Raw genomic sequence first — 14817 nt, 5'->3', positions numbered from 1 at the left:
GCATAAGACAATAATTGTAAGATAAATTTTCATATTTGTATTTGAAATTTGTTATAATTAACCATCATGGAAAATTCAACATCACTCAGGTTTGCCTTTTACACTTATAAAATACTTCCTACTTGATGTTCCCAAACTTTAACTTGAAAGGCATGTCCATCTATCTGTGTCCACGTGGTAGAGTTTGAAATAGAGGCCCAGCCTGGAGAACTGAGAAGTAACAACTGATTTAGAAGAATGGAAACACAGTAAATGATGTCTGAGTCATTTGAATGTCCTTTTATTTATTACCATACATTGCTGATTAGAAGGCTTTAGAGCTTTATTATAAATCAGGATTTATGACACAGGGTAAAGGTGATCTCATGAAAGCTGTAATATAAGCCACTTTAGGGAAAAGAAAAAACCTTTAGCTAATAATAGACCTTTGGCACAATTATACACAAGTATAAGTGAAAGATCTAGTGATGTAGTTTATAGGTACCATAGTACATTCACCTCCTGAGTTTAACTTCAACATGGATAAATTATTTTACATGCAAACTAGCTTATATCTATATGGTTGGTATAGAAATGAAAATCAATAAATCTTCTCTAATGATCTCAAATTAGTAATGACTCCAACAGTACTCCCTAACTAGGGTGACATTTGAAAGTAGCATGCAATAAGCAAAACTGAAATTACACTAGAAGATGCACCAATATTCACCCATTGTCACTAAGCTCCTAAAATAGTATGCACTAACAACAAAATTCTTCCAGTGTCTGTTTCACTCAGATCACTTTTCCAAAATATAAGACCTCAAAGCAGGAAGCATTTAAAAAATTTGAACTATGTTAACATTATATGTGACTACTCTAAGATTCATCGTATAAGAGGAAATTCCCACTCTTCCACTATTTATATATTTTTCTTTCTGTGGTAGAACTAAGTTGATGTATACTATACAATGTATTGGGGTCCATCTGATATGAATGTATCAAGCATATTAATTAAAAATTATTGATACAGTTAAGGCATTAAAACTATATGACATTAGGAAGCAGATTTTAGCCAAAATCATGGAGCAGACATTGCCAGAATTATATATGTAATTTTAAACTATAATAAAACTCTAATATATATGTAAATATATGTATCTATAAATAAACTATTATAGCATATAGTATAAAGACTATATGCTATTATTTTAAATGGTAGGCTAAAACTGATTTAAATCATAGTTTAAGCATCAAGAACAATGCAAAACAAGTCACCCTTGTCTAAAATGTTATCAAGGTCCAATTGAATATGTCCTAATTAGACATATTTATGGCTAAGAGCCAATTATTCTCAAAACTTTAGTAGTTTTTCACCAGTGACATCATAATTTGTTATTTTCCATCAGTTACTAGCTATGTTAATACGGACACACAAAAGATTTAAAGGGCCAACTATATTTGTTGACATTGTTTGCACTAGTAAATCTAACCTAATTAATAGAATTTATGAAAATATATAATACAAGCTTCATAGAATAAATATTGTGTTATATTCTAACATAAAATTGCAATTACTCCTTTTATAATGTTTATTAAAATAAGATGAAAAATCATTGATATAAAATTAAAATATTAATACAATATTTAAAATAAAATATGCCATAGCAGAATTAGATATAACATTAAAATGTGAGTGCATGTTGTGTTCTTTATTAAATTATTTTTGTACTCTCCATCATTGTATTTGTAGCAGAAGATTATCCAAATTTAAACGAATTGAAAAACTATTTAAAGAATGACAAATGGCAACAATTCTGGGCAGAATCAGCCAATTCAATGTGGAGATGCAATGAGAATTGTTTAAACTCATTTATGATTCTGCTTATGAGATCATGACGAAGACCATGTTAAATATATCTATTTTGAAGAGATATTTCTTTTGTATGTGAGCCTATTTTGTCTTAAATTTCAAGTTTAAATTACTTTATTCAGTACATTTTTATCTATGCAGTATTATTTGGCTAGTAAAATATATACACACACATATATATGCACCTATAAAGCATGATCTGTTGTATATGAAAAAATGTATAAGAATGTGTGAGATTTTACCTGTTACTTTATAGTTTTCAGTCTCAGATTTTGTTGCATGACTCAGAACTACTAGTTTTATCCTTAAACATATTTATACTGGTTAATATTTATATTTATAGTTTTAAAAATTCACATTAAAATTTTCAAAATAACAGTAAAATTATGAAATAATATAAAAATATTTAGAAAGTAGAATTGCAATTTAGAATTGTTAGGATCATAATCATGGGTTCCAAACTGTGCAAGAAAAGATACTAAGTTCTGTTTCGTCTTTTCTTCATCTTAATGAAGCCAATAATACCTATTTCATAGAGTTACTTAAAAATTAAACATATATTTGGCCATTTATCAGTATCATCATAATTGATCAAAAACATTAGTTCTCTTAGGTATTATTTTTAATTGAAAAATGAATGACAAAACATAAATTAAAAAATGTTTAAGATGGTGCAGAGTAAATTCCAAAAGTAATAAAACTTACATTTAAAAATTTGGATGGAAGAGAATACCTATATGTATATGTATAATGGGATCACTTTACTGTACACCTGAAACTACCACAACATTGTAAATCAACTATACTCCACTATAAAATAAAAAATAAAATGAGCAGGCTTTTAGCTTGCCTAAAAAAAAAAACTGGATGGAAAAACATGAAAATACGATCTTGTTTATCTCTAAAGATAAATGTAATTATTTCTTCTGTAAACTTGTCTACAGAGTTCAAACTTCCTCTAATGAGTATGTGGCTCTGTTAAAATTGAAATGTATTTATTTTATTTAAACACACTGTAACCTGCAGAAAAAGATAGCAAATGAGTGAGAAACAAAAGAAGATGGAAGTGTGGGGAAAAAGATCTAGAGATAATCTTTGGGGCAATTCTTAGACTAGCCTGAATTTACCTGTGTACTCTGTGAACTGGGTTCATTGTCATTTGTAGAAATTACTGTAAACATTATATCATAAAAGTTTTAAAATAAAATTCTAGCAAAGATTTTCTGCTTAGCTCATTAAAAATAATGTATTGAGTGCTATGTTCCCACCAATTAAAATGTTTTTATAAAGACAGCCTTTTTAGGTATACAGAGGTGAGAGAACATAAGAAAATAATGTAAGGTCTTTGAACATCTTGAATTTTCTTCTGAGAAGTTATCGCCATAATTTTAGACCCTCATCCCCTCCACCCCAAATCACACATAACTTACCTGCTTACATCTTTACTACCTTTCACTTCTTAGTATAAAGATACTTCCTTGGCATGTCCTCCTCCTCCTCCAAGATTAAATTAGGACCTCCGTGAATATTTTTTGTTTGTCTGTTCATTTGTTTCACTGTGTGCTTCATTATGTGCACTTTGCACCCTCCATTTTCTACTACTTGTCAAAACACTAATTATTGTCAGTGCTCACATTGTGCTGTAGCCATGAGGGCATCATCTTACCTCTCTCACATCTGATCTTCTGTATGTAACATAATTCCTGGAACATAATAGATGAGCCATGATATTTATTTCATCATTACATAAATGAAATCAATGCATTTCTCTATGACGAATAGTGTTCAGCATAATTTTCAGTGCTTATTTTCCATTTGCATATCTTCTTTGGTGCAGTGTCTGTTCAGACAGTTTGACCATTTCTCTTGAGCTGTTTGCTTTCTTTTAATTGAGTTTTGAGAATTCTTTATTATTCCTGATACCCGTGTGTTATCAGATACGTGATTTGCAAATATTCTCCCATTTGGGGGCTTGTCCTTTTTGTTCTCCTACTAGTGTCTTTACAATGAGCATAGATTCCAAATTTTGAGAAGTCCAATATACCATTATTTTGTTTTAATATATTGTTTCAGTGCCTTATTTAAGAAATATTTGCCTTACTCAAGATATGAACATTTCATTCTGTTTTCTCATAGAAGTTTTATAGTTTTAGGTTTACATTTAATTTATAATCCACTTTTAGTTTTTTTTTTTTTTCCATATGGTATGTGGTCATATGGATATCCAATTGTTTCAGAACTACTTGTTGACAACCTATTCTTTTGCTTTCTCCACTGAGTTGCCTTTGCACCTTTGTAGATAATCAACAGACAATATACGTCTCTGGGTCTATTTCTGTATTCTATGTTCTGTTCCATTGATCTATTGCCTGTCTTCTTGCCTATACCACACTGCCTTGATGACTGTAGTTTTATCGTAAGTCTTGAAGTCTGGTAGAATCAGTCCTCTGACTTTGTTTTCCTCCTTCAATCTTGTGTTGTCTACATTGGATCCTTTGTCTCTCCTTATAAACTTTAGAATCATTTTGTTGATATCCACAAAATAACTTGCTGGGATTTTGTTTGGAATTGTGTTAAATATATATATCAGGTTGGGGAAAACTGAAATCTTTACAATAATGAGTCTTTCTATGCATGGTACTTAGATTATCTCTCCACTTATTTAGATCTTCTTGATTTCTTACATCACATCTTTATGGTTTTATACTTATAGATCTTATACATTTTTTTGTTAGATCTATACCAAAGTATTTCATATTTGGTACTAATGTAAATGATATATATTTTTTAAATTTTAAATAACAATTTTTCATTGCTGCTATATAAAAGCAATTGACTTTTTTGTATTAATCTCATATCCTGCTACCTTGCTATAATTGCATATTACTTTCAGGAATTTTCTTTTGTTGGTGTTGATTCCTTAGAATTTTCTACATATACAGCAGTGTCATCTGAGAACAAAGACCATTTTATTTCTTCCTTCCCAATCTATATATCTCTTACGCATTATCTAAGACTTCCAGTACAATGTTGAACATTATGTGTGAAAGCACACATCCTTACTTTTTTCCTGATCATATTGGGAAACCATCTAGTTTCTCATGTTAAATATGATGCTAGCTGTTATGTGCTTTATAGATGTCCTTTGTCAAGTTGAGAAAATTCTCCTCTATTCCCTGTTTGCTGAGAGTTTTTATTACAGGTAGATGTTGGCCTTTCTCAAATGCTTTTTCTGCATTTATGGATATGATCATGTAATTTTTCTTCTTTAGGCTGTTGATGATGGATAACATTAATTAATTTTTGAATGTTGAACCAATCTTGCAAACCTGGAATAAATCCCACTTGGCTGTGGCTTATAATTTTTTTATACATCGTTGGATTTTATTTGCTATTATTTTGTTAAGGATTTTTATATCAGTGTTCATGAGAGATGTTAGTCTGTAGTTTTTCGCTCTTGTGATGTCACTGTCTGGGTTTGGTATTAAGATAATGCTTACTCATACCGTGAGTTAGGATGTATTCCCTCTGCCTCTATTTTCTGGAAGAGATTGTATAAAATTAATTTCTTCCTTAAATATTTGTTAGAATTCACCAGTGAGCACTGATACTTTCTCTTTTAAAAGTTTATTAATTATTGATTCAATTTATTTAATCATTGTAGGCCTATGTAGTTTATTCTGCCGGTGTGAGTTTTGGTAGCTGTGTCTTTAAAGAAATTGGTCCATATTGTCTATGTTGTTAAATTTATGGACACAGAGTTGTTCATAATATTCCTTTACTATCCTTTCAATGTCAACAGAATCAGCAGTAATAGCTCCTCTTTCCTTTCCAGTACTAGTAATTTGTGCCTTCTCTCTTTTTTCTCTTTTGTATCAGTTTCAGTTGATTTGTATTTTCTCATTATTCTTATTTGTCTTTTCATGCTTCTTTGTACTGCTTATGTCATATTTTATTTGTTTCAAATACCAGTCATTGTGAAGTTTCTCTTATTAAGTGCTGGGTATTTCCAAGTTGCTATTAATATTCTTCATGTTTATTCTTGATGAGGTTAAGTTACTTGAAAACAATTTGATCTTTTGGGATGTTGAATTTTAAACTGTGTTAAGTGGGATTATCATAGTGTTTAGACTGGATGTTAATTTTCCCCCACTATGGACTACTCTTCCAGGTGAGGTTTTCCTCCCTAGTTTGTAGGATTAGGCATTAATCCCTTTCCTGTGTGAGTTCTGATGATTTTTCTTTCTAATCCCTTTTAGGTGCTATTTCCCAGGCCTCTTATAGCTTCCTTGAACTATTCATGTATTGATCAGTACTCAGCTGAATAAACCAGGAGAAACTTCTACATATTTCCAGAGTTTCCTCCAGTATTCTGGAGTGCCTATAAACTCTAAGTGCCTGAGGTTCTCAGCCTCTGATCTGTCTGCAATTCACAGGGTCTGCCTGGTTTTGCCTTGGTTCCATTCCCTTGTGCCTTGGTCTGGAAACTCTCTCTAGGCAGTTTTCGGGAGGCAATCAGAGTTATCACCTCATCTTTTTCGCCCATATTTTAGGGATTAGCCTGATATCCACTGTCTTGAGCATCTTTGTTTTATAAATTTATCTTTTTTTTTTTTTTTTTTTTTTGGCCATTCCAGATAAGGTGAATCTGTTCTCTATTTCTCCTTCTTGGCAGAGAACAGATATCAGTAATAGGATCAGTATTACCTTAAATGTGACAGAAATTTCATTCAACCACATTAGCTTATGAGGATAATGAATTAATTCATGAAATCCAAAAAGTCATTGAACACAGCTTCAGGTAAGGACACAAGTTCTCCTGTACATCAAGAACACTTGAACTTTGAACAGTTTCTCTTTGCTATTTCCAATTTCTGCTTCTCATTCTCTTTCACTGTGGGCCACGTCGTCTCCTCACGGTAGACAATTTGGCCACAAAGATTTATGTGATTTATGTCTACAGCTATTGAATATTAAAATTAAAGGGGAAGTGTTTTGATGCTTTCTGTGGAGAGACACATTGGCGCCACTTGTTTCACTTTTCCCCACTAGCTTCTTTAATTGTAGTAGGAAGACTGAGCATCACTATGTGTGTCTGGGGTGGTGAGAGTGGGTGGGTAGAGACTGCCATCAGGAAAAAAGATTGTGGTTCAGGCCGTCCTACACCTGTGCCTTAAAACTTAATAATGTCACAGCAGTAGTCATATAATGAAAATACAGCAATATTCCTCTAATTGGTATATGGTATAATTTTAATTTTTATCAGGAAAATAAGATACCCAATGGAGTATGTGTTGAGTATTCAAGTTTTGTATCTGTTGGTCAAAATTAAACATTGCTTTTACAGAGCAGACATCTTCTCTTTGAAGTACAATAAAATCTTAGAGACTCAATTTTTAAGTTTTTTGGACACAGAGCATTTTAACACTCAGAGAAGTTTACCATTGGTATTATAATCTTTCTGATGTTTTCTTCTTCAACTTGTCTTTTCTTTGTCACTTTTAATTTCCATCATCCATACCTGTAACCCTTATTTTTCTTTTGTTATTTTCTGAGACACAGAAGTGTAAATAACACATATATGGATTATGACAAAATGGCAACTATCTAGCAGTACTCTGGAAATACTCTAACATTATTTAGATTAATGTAGATATAGGGACTAAAGTTTTGTTTAAAAAAACAACTTGAAAATCACTGTTAGTGTCAGAGACACTGAGATAATTTTTATCAGTGTCATGTTTGGAAGTCAGTGATGCATTTCTTTTTCTTCATCTGATAGGGATATAGAGCTATCAAATGTGTCAGTCACTAAATCAGAAAGGAGAGTTTTTGATGGAGGAAAGGTGATGATTATTACTTTTTCAAAGTGAGCGATTTACTATATTCTTGGCTGCATTTCATTCAAATATATGAAAGAAATTCAGCCCCCACACCCTGCTAGAAACATCTCTCTGGAAAAATCAGGTTTTAGTTTTACATTGAAAAAGAAATTTTGAAAAGTAAGATATTTGTGAATTTTCGCTACTATTATTTTATTAGGGGTTAATTTTCTATGTGATCAGATAATAGGTATCTCAGATATAGTAATATAAAAAAGCAAAGCTTAGGCATTATGAATAATAGTATGAAGAAGTGGAAGATGATGTTATTCTTGTACAATTATAACTAATGCATGCCAAATTTACCATTCACGGGAGAACCTGTTAGTTGATGAGTTTAGATAGTTAGGCTAGGGACAGACAGAGAAAGCATTTTTACATGACACTCAATTATTTAGATAGAAGCTTTGAATCCACTGAGAACAACAACAACAAGATTTATGGAGAGATGTACCATAATTTGTAGGATATTATTTTCTCTTAATTAAGGATAAAATATTATTTAATGAAACAACTGATTTTCCAGAATAAAAATATTTTTGAATGTTGAACTCCCTCATGTTAAACATTACTAAGTCATTAACTCCCTTTTCTTTAGATTTCTTATTCAAATAGAAAATAAATTACAAATGAAAATGGAGTTAGGCGAAATTATGGCCATCATAACTTTTTACAATTAAATATGAGTATTTTTTACTACTGTATATTGTTGTCAGTTACTCAAGTGCTATTTGTCTTTGCTTTATTTTGTCCTTAGAGAGGTAGAAGGGAACTCAAAAGTTTGTTATTATTTATGCAATCATTTGTTTATTGCCTTTTTAATGACATCCACTGAGTTTGATTAAACTTTAATCCAACTTCAGTTTTGCAATATATAGTATTTAATTATCAAAAGGCATGCTTTAGCATTTTCTTTGTCTCGTTTTGAAAAGTTGAAAGATATCGTGCAAAGTTTTCTGAATTTCTACTCATTGGCTACCTTAACAAATTCAGTTTTGACTATTAAATTATATTGTGCTTCTTACTGTTTGAAAACCTCTGAATAGCAGTGGACCAGATGTTGTTGCCTGATTAGATACCAAGATATTTTAATCACCAGCTGTAGCATTATAAACCTCCTCTTTCAATACTTCACTTTAAGTTTTCCATCTGCTTTTAGCATCTGGTCAGTTCTGTCTAGGTTGTCATTCTATTTCATTTCTTCTCTGTTGCCCCACAAACAACATGGCTTAAACGAAACTTCTCTATCAGTCCTTAGGACCAAATCAGATATGCCATTATTTTAAATTTCAAAACGCACATTATTTAAGTAATAATTGTAGAAATACTCATGTTTTTATAGAGTTTTCATTTTTCAACACATCTATGGTACATAATGTAGACCAATAATATGTTACATTTAAAATGACAATATTCACTAAAGAAAATTTAATCAGACTGATTAAGCTGGGGATACATCTTACCCTTTTCAAAGGGATGTGTTAATAAAATAACCATGCCAAAATGTTCTTTCACATTTGTCTTATTACTGAGGAATGGGTTTAGAGAATGGAGTTAAAGGATATTTCATAATTTGGGTATAAAATCTTTAAAAAGATTTTAAAATCTTTGCCAATATTTGGGACCAGAAGTGTAGAGACTGAGTCAAAGATGGCATTATCAGGACCTTGTTCACAGCCACCCCATCAGCAATTGCTCTTTCCCATCATCTTCTCCAAATTTAAGCTTGGCTGAAGTATGGCCTGCTCTGTGAAAATGGATGCATCCATACCAACCCACAGATCTCTTACTTTACTAAAATATTATTGCATCTAATTTACTAAAGCACTGATTTTAATGATTTAATTTGAAGTTTTACTTAATCAATTAGGTTAGAAGTCAATTTAGAGATGATAGCTTTATCTTTACATATATATACACATATATATACTTTACAAAATTAAATACAATTTTGATGATTTAGAGAACATACAGTAAATATTAAGGACTGAGTAGGAGATCATCCACATTATAGGGTAAGAAACCCAGACATTGTGAAGACAATAGACTTTAACAACCAAACATCATTGAGTAAATGAGCCAGAAGCATTATTATTATTATTAGGCAGTGGAGCAGATTATTTGGCAGTGGAGCAGACAGTACATTTACAGCTAAACTCAGTTTACAAACAGAATAAATTCTAAATTCATTCATTCAGAAATACTTATTTTGTGCCCACTATATACATGCCAGTCACACTTTGATGTCCTCATATATCCCAGAAACAAAAAACAAAACGAGCAAATATAGCTGCTTATATGTAGTTTATATTCAAATGGAGGCTGGACAAGAATTTTTCCAAATATAGCATACCACGTAAAGCTCATGGTATAAAACCTAGGAACTTGATAGGATAGCTCCTTACAAAAGTATTAAAATAAACACACTTGGTAGCACTTTAAAAGACCATACATTTCTTAAGTGTGTGTGGAAAACTCTGCTGTTTGAGTCCATAGTACTTGCATGGATTTTGATAGGAGCAAAAAGAAGAATAACAAGGACAAAAAGTAGATTTGATAAAGAAAAAAAGTAAATGAAATTTGGGTTTTGACAAATTTTAGTTGAGTTACAACCAGTATATCAGTAAAGTGATCGTATCAGGACATACCAACAAATGCCTCAGAATCGTGTCAACAGGTAATGGTAAATGAGGTGAAAAAAAGAATTTCATCAGAACAAAAAAATTTCTGCTGGTCAGTAATTTTGAAATCTCTCTAGTAAGGACAGGTTTAAGATTAATGCCAGAATAGCCCTTTATCTAAATAGTATATTATTTATTTCTGATGGATGTATATCCTTAACTTCATTGAAATTTCAAGAAATCATACATAGTTCATTCCAGCATGCATTATTAGCATTTACAATCTAATGCTTTTGACAAATTTATAATAACCCCAGTTAAGGAAGAACTATTTGTAATTCATAGAAAGGGAAGATATTTTCAGCAAAGTTATATTTTCAGCAAGTTATATTCAAGAAGTACATATATAAAGGAAATTATGGCAGTGGTGCATGATTTCATTATTAAAAGAGAAGCCCCTTCCCCTTTTTTGATATGGGGATCCATGAGGGATCAAGTAGGATATTTTAAAATATAACTGCAAGTTATATTTTCAGCAAATTACTCTTATATAGATTGGGTAGACCGTGTTTGGCTGTGATATTCTTTGATGACAAAATCATTGCCAAGTCTTAAATACTTAAAAGATTGTAAATGCGTCAATCAAAACAATTTTTATTTTTTAACTTTGATTTTTAAAAGCCAAATCAAAATAAATTACTTAATCCTAAAATGGTGTACATAAAAACCACAAACAAAATTAAAATTTGCTTGTCCCTCATTAAACCACAGTGATATATTTGAGCATACTCTTTTACTAGTAGTGATGGATTTTACTTATTCTCAAAATCTTTAATCTTTTTTTAATCAAAGACAAGTATATTCATTTATCCATCTTTAATTTAGTGATTTTAGTTATGGTGAAGACAAAAACCCAAAAGCCAAATAATAATGGACTTTAATTGTGAAATGATGGATTTAAGATCATGATTTGTGAATTAGGAGAGTTAATTGATTAATCGAGATATTGATCTTACAAATTTACCCTTTAAGCATTATCATATTATAATATATAAAATAAGGATAACTATCATAATGTTCAATATGAGGTAAAATGCAAAAACAAGCAACAAAGAACAAATGAAAAAAACATTCAAGTAATTATAACTGAATTTTGATGTTGTTAATCAGGAACTCTTACCAGGTTTTTTCCCTTTTAGGAAATAATACTATGTTCTAAACATTCTTCCTATTAAAATAGGCCACTTGACACCATTCACTGCTTAGAAAGCTCTTGCTACTTTCTATTTTCTTCAAGAATGTGACCTTTTTATTTTGTGAAAATCCAGAATAATAAAAACCTAAAACAAAGCTATATTCTATTATTCAATAATTAATATAATATAAATTATATATGGGATCATTTTTTTCATATATTTTGCCAAAATTGTGCTCTTGTACCAATCTCTGGAGTGAAAATGAATAAAATTTCAAAAACTTAGATTACCTATTAATAGCCATTACATTTTATCAAGATATTGTGGAATCACTTTTGTGGATCATTTGAATAAGCTGAATAGAAAGAAATAAGAAACAGTGCAATTTCTGATAATGAGTTCTTTAATCTGAAATACCTATTATTATTCCTAAGCCTAAAATTACTATGTATTTTTATTACATTTCCAGGAACTAAAGGTGATTTGCAAACACAATTTCAACAAGAGGTAATTTCAACATCAGAAGGTTGTGAAGAAAACAGAAGGAGACATTTGACTGCGTGTAAATCTTCTAAGGAAAGACACCACCAGCTTGCAGGTACACACACATCTAGGAAATCATGTTGATGGTAACGTTTTAATTCATAGCATTATTTTAAGTGTAATTGTTTTGATTATTGTTGCATTGAGTTCCTGAACTTCTTACAGTTAAACCAGAACTTATTTCGGTGGATGTGTCCTAACATCCACTGAAGTATATATATTTGAAGAAATTACTCTTGACTATCACTCCATACCCTGCATGTTCCTTGCTGACACTAAAGAAGGCAGGGACCTATTTTTGTATAGAGAGTTCATTCACCCTCAGTGTTACTGGGGATTCAAAATAGATTTCTTGTAGTTTACCAATTAATCTGCAGGGGATCTGGCCCAAGCTGGAAAGGAGTGGGAACTGCTGAGATTTGCTGAAGATCTGTGTGGATGAGAGAGAGCTCATGAGATAAGCAGTAGCACAGTTGGTTTAACTCCATTTGTAAAAATGCTAACATTTGATTATATGGTATAGGCATATCAAGAGATTGATGCTTTTGATTTAGACATTCGATAAAACTAAGAAATTCAAAAAGCCCGAAGTTATGTAATCCAGCTCAAGCCTTTAAAACAACAAGACTTCCTGTTTTGAGCAATATTTCCTTGTCTCTCTTTTTCTTTTTATAAGAAAGTCAGAGTTAAAATATGTTTTAAAAATCTAGTTTGACAGATATAAATGTTAAAGAAAAAATTTAAAAATATCTTACTTGATCCCTCATGGATCTCCATACCAAAAAAAGGGAAGCAGCTTCTCTTATAGTAATGAAATCATGCACCACTGCCATAATTTCCCTTATATATGTACTTCTTGAATAGTTATTGTCAGAGAAGAGTTTTCTCTTTGCAGTTATGAGTCATACCTTTGAGAAAAGCTCCCAGAGGGGATAACTCAGTTTACCAGGAAAAAATATCCAGTTGTATGTGTATGCACACAGATGTTTGTTTTCCTTGTCATTCTCCCTTGCTTATTCCCTTGAGAGACAACAGTAGAATCATTTTGCTGAAAGCTACTCTGCAGCAGTATAAGGGCCTTATCCGAACTGCTTTTATCCTCCATAAGCCTGTGGGGAACTTTAATTTAATGGTTTTTGATCATAGACCTCAACTTCCATCTTAGAGAAGTATTTTTCTCTAAATCACCTTGTACTCAGTTTGTAAGTTGTCTAAATAGAAAGGACTGGAATTATGTAGACACTGTTTGTCAGAAAAACAGTGGCTTTGTAACACATGGGATAAGTTTCAATAAAATAGCAAGTGGACTGGACTGGGTTGGCTACAGTTGTTATTCGACAAGAACACTCATGGTGTCACATGGGAAATTACCATAGATCATTGGAACTGTGGCTTGATGAGGATGAGTGTTCCCACAAAACTGCTTCTGTAAGTGATTTTATTTTTGCCACAAATTCATTTTAAAAATTTGATGAGTGAAACAGAATGGTGGTATACATGATGGCATGTTCTTTCAATAATGTAGTAAAGGGAAGAATTCAAAGTAAGAGTAATAATAATTATTGTAATAATGTATGCATCTAAGGCAGTAGACCGTAGTACAAAAGGGGACAATTTAAAGATACCAGCTTCTAGAATTCTATTGAAATTTTTAGCATATTTCACATTTCAAAAAAGGGGAAAGATTTATGAAACTTTTAGCACTGATATGTGAATATCAAATTTACATTGTGTTATATATCACCGGCCACCTTACTAATTCCGTCTTTATTTGATGTTGAATATCTTTCCCTTAATGACTTAAAGGTATAACTCAGATTTATTCTTATAACAGCTGCATACTATCACATTGAATACTGTACTATAACTTATGTATCAGTTTATGACCTGTCCAATTTAATATGATTACATAGTAACTGTATTGAGAAATTGGGGACCAGTGTACTTGTGGAGTACAAAAATCTCTCGATATTTAAGTGGCCCAGGCTTTTACTAACATTAGAAAGGAATATTAACACACCTTTCTTGAGGTCACATCATCAAACAAGGGTCATTGCTACAGGTTGGTGTTTTTAGAAAAAAATTATTTGAGGTCAGTGCCATTTGCATTACTCATTATTCTGTTCTTGAAATCAATGGTCTCTAGATATCAGAGGTGTGGGTATAAAGATCAAGAAGCAAATACATTGATTCTTTCATTCTACTACTATATAATTATGGAATACACACATATATATACATAAATACATGCATGAACATATTTTTAAATCAAGTGCTTTTCTGTCAAGTATAAATACTTATGAAAACAAGATACCTTTAATTTTATTCTTCTGTTAAACACAAATTCACCCTTAATCATGTGTCTTATATTCAGTGTCTCACCAGTTATATAATATGGATGCTCTCCATTAATTTTCAATGTACAGTGGAAGGGACTTTCTTTCCTCTGAGAGTAAGAAGTAACACATGATATAAATATAAATCTCTATGAGAAAACTTGCTTATATTGTAGATTGCTGTATTCCCACTATGAATTAATTTCCTAGCACTTGTATCAGAATAGTCTGAACATTTGTTTGTACGTTATAATTGTTTTCCCTTACAAAACATCCAACATTAGAACTTTGCCATGACTGTTATTACCCCACAGAAAAGTTTGTCTGGGTCTAGAAGAAAACTCAATTATGACTTTTAGTGCATTCCAGAAACTGTTTTCTGAAAGC

Source organism: Physeter macrocephalus, chromosome 9, assembly GCF_002837175.3.
Source record: "Physeter macrocephalus isolate SW-GA chromosome 9, ASM283717v5, whole genome shotgun sequence".
NCBI lineage: Eukaryota > Metazoa > Chordata > Mammalia > Artiodactyla > Physeteridae > Physeter > Physeter macrocephalus.
Note: the sequence above shows the minus strand (reverse complement) of the source record.